The following is a 2680-nucleotide window of genomic DNA, read 5'->3' as shown; positions in this document are numbered from 1 at the left end:
ACACACACACCGATGGGCGATGGCGGCGGAAACCTTGCAAGGCACCAACCAGCACATCAGGAGCAGTTAGGGGTTCAGTGTCTTGTTCAAGGACACTTTGACACTAACTCTGGGGGTGCCCGGGTTCGAACTGGCAACCTTGCGGTTACTATCCAGCCACTCTACCCCTGAGCCACCACCGCCCCACTGTTACACAGACACACTGTCACACAGACACACTGTCACAGACACACTGTCACACAGACACACTGTCACACAGACACACTGTCACAGACACACTGTCACACAGACACACTGGCACACAGACACACTGTCACACTGTCACACAGACACACTGTCACACAGACACACTGTCACAGACACACTGTCACAGACACACTGTCACAAACACACTGTCACAAACACACTGGCAGACACAAAGACACAGAAACACAGACAAATATACACAGACTCACTGAGAAGTCACAAAGAGTCGCAACAAGCCAGCATGTCTGTTAGTCAAACCACATTCTGATCGAAGATTCAGGATCTGCACCACTTTGTGGGCGGCTGTGGCTCAGGAGGTAGAGCAGGTCGTCCAATGATCCCTGGGTCAGCGGTTCAAATCCCGGCTCCTCCTGTCCACATGTCGAAGTGTCCTTGGGCAAGACACTGAACCCTACATTGCCTCCAATGAGTCGGTCGGTGTGAGCTCGCCACCATTGGTGTGTGAATGTGGGAAGATAACAATTGCTATCTTTAATTAGTTTATCCTCCGTGATGTCACCACAATCAGACGTGCACAACGCATGCACAATACATGTCACATGACAGGAGGATCATCCACTCATGGTTGTTATACTAGAATATTATTTCTACATATTTTACATACTGTATCAGTGCTGTCGGTCAGAAACCTCCTACCTCTATATTTCAAATTAGTCTTTGTTTGTTTGTTTTTTTTGTTTTTTTCCGTATATCTACAAAAGTATTGAAGCTCCTTGATTTGAAGCGTTTTGATCTATTTTTGAATATATATATTTTTACGTTAAGGTCATTTTAACACCCCAGTAAGTTGCTTGATTCAGTATTTAGATATTTGATATAAATTGTATCACTAGAAACCCACTGTAACCCGAAACTACATTTTAACTTTAAAACGTTTTCATTCATCGAAAACACAAAGCCTGAGTAGTAGTGAATAAAACATTTATTAACCAATACAACGTATTAACAAGACAAGAGCTTGTGGCTGGATCAATTTGGAGGCTCCTTTTCCTCAAAAGTAGCCTATATGTTTTAGACATACAAGGTTTCCACCCGACAGAGGCGATATATTTTTAAAAAAAACTAAGAAATTGATACCTAGCAAGTTGTTCAGACCTTCAGATCTATAATTGTGTATATACTGTATATACTGTACAGTACAGTATGTTCCATGTTTCAAATGTTCATCACAATAATTGAATAAAAACAACAGTATGACTGTGGCTCTTTATTTTTTGACAATGACCGTAACTTCTTGAGATTGGGGCGGCCATAGTAGTGGGTAGAGAGTATGGCAGGGGTAACCAACCAGGGGTTCGGGAGCTACCAGTAGCTCGCACGAGCCATTCAAGTAGATCCAGGAGTGAGCGGGTGTCAGACTGACAGGCAGCCAGAGTGCCGTGATGGCCCCAGACATGTGTATCGGGCCATCAACTGCAGAGTTTGTTTGTTCTCTTGTTTGACCTCACGGGGGATAGCGGTGTGATGCACAACTTGACTTGTGCATATAATAGTCATGCATATCAGAACAGAACTATGGTATAAACACCCACAGAGCTAAACAGCCTCTCACTCACTACTATACCTACACAGGCAAGCAGTGACTACTCTACTCTGACTATGGAAAAATACATTTGTCTTAATATTTTGGCATTGATTATATAACTATCAGTAGTTATTCTTATTTAAACTATAGTCTTTGTGTGGATGTGTGCACATGCATTGAGCCTGTCAGAAATCGCAAAAAAACCAAAGTGTTTTTATAAACACTTTGTGAAGTGGTAGATCATGGCTTACAATTGGGAATAAAATGGGCTCTTGGGCTTGAAAAGGTTGGTTACCACTGCTGTATGGTCATCAGAAGGTCACTAGTTCGCCTCCCAGTGTCCCTGAGCAAGACACTTAATCCTAATAGCTCCCCCAAGCAATCATCAGACCATCTGAGCATCCATCAGCTGCATAAAGTTGAAAAGGTATTTCCCCAATAGGATGGATGGATGGATGGATGGATGGATGGATGGATGGATAAAATAAATACATAAATGGACCATACTGGAAACTGAAAAGTAGACAAAATATGTTTTTTATAATGTCTTTTTTGACACCTTTCCACAGACTGACAGAGAACATATGGCGCAAGACATCTTAAGACATCTTAAGAAAATGAGTACAAACTATATATCCTCTCAACGTCATATGTACAAATATTTTACTTTTCAATTTCAAAAGTATCAAAAGTAGCTCATCTAAAAACTGAAAATGTGTCACTCGCTTCACGCCATATTTCAAGCTTGTGGATCTGCTACTTTGGATGTTTTCGTGTGATGCTAGTTGTATGATCAGGGTAGGGCATTCATGCAAAACGTTAGAATATGGAGATAAGATGTTTCTGGCCCACAGCAATAATATGTTATTAGTATGTTATTATTACTAC

Source organism: Electrona antarctica (genome assembly GCF_951216825.1).
Source record: "Electrona antarctica genome assembly, chromosome: 11".
NCBI classification, from domain to species: Eukaryota; Metazoa; Chordata; class Actinopteri; order Myctophiformes; family Myctophidae; genus Electrona; species Electrona antarctica.
This window is presented reverse-complemented; position numbering follows the sequence as displayed.